The following is a 698-nucleotide window of genomic DNA, read 5'->3' as shown; positions in this document are numbered from 1 at the left end:
TTCAAACACGGGCATTCTCCGGTTTTTAAGGTTTTTGTTATTTGTTGTGGAGGGTGTTTGTTTGAACAGCTTATGAATGTCTTATCACATATAGATTTTATTACATTTTCTTGATTTGTGACAAGATTAAATATTCTAAACATTTTGCATATTTTCCTGTGTTTATATTTTCCCTTTGTCAAAAATTTCTATTCACATCTTTTGACTTTTTATTATTCAGATATTAATTTTTAGTAATTTGTATCAATTCTTTACATATTCTTCATGCATATTCTTTTCTAACTATATTTATTGAAAATATATTCTCCAGCTTCTTTGTCCCTTTTTTTTTGTTTTTTTGTTTTTGGTTTTGGTTTTGGGGGGTTTTTGTTTGTTTGTTTGTTTGTTTGAGGCAGGATCTTACTCTGTGGCCCTGGCTATCCTAGAACTTGCTATGTAGGCCAGGCTGGCCTTTAACTCACAGAGATCCTCCTGCCTCAGCTTCCCAAGTGTGAGGATTAAAGGTATGTACCACCACACCTGGCCGTATATTCTCCAGGTTTTAATATGTTTTCACTCTGGTCATACCTTTCATGATATCTCTTGAAAAAAAATTCTTAACTTCAAGTGAGTCAAATTACCATTTTTCTCTTTTTGTTTATTGGTTTTGTATACTAGATAAAATTCCATTTGAACTCAGAAAGGTGGTCACTATCCTA

The sequence above is a fragment of the Nannospalax galili genome, unplaced genomic scaffold (assembly GCF_000622305.1).
Source record: "Nannospalax galili isolate Female #2095 unplaced genomic scaffold, S.galili_v1.0 scaffold102, whole genome shotgun sequence".
NCBI lineage: Eukaryota > Metazoa > Chordata > Mammalia > Rodentia > Spalacidae > Nannospalax > Nannospalax galili.
This window is presented reverse-complemented; position numbering follows the sequence as displayed.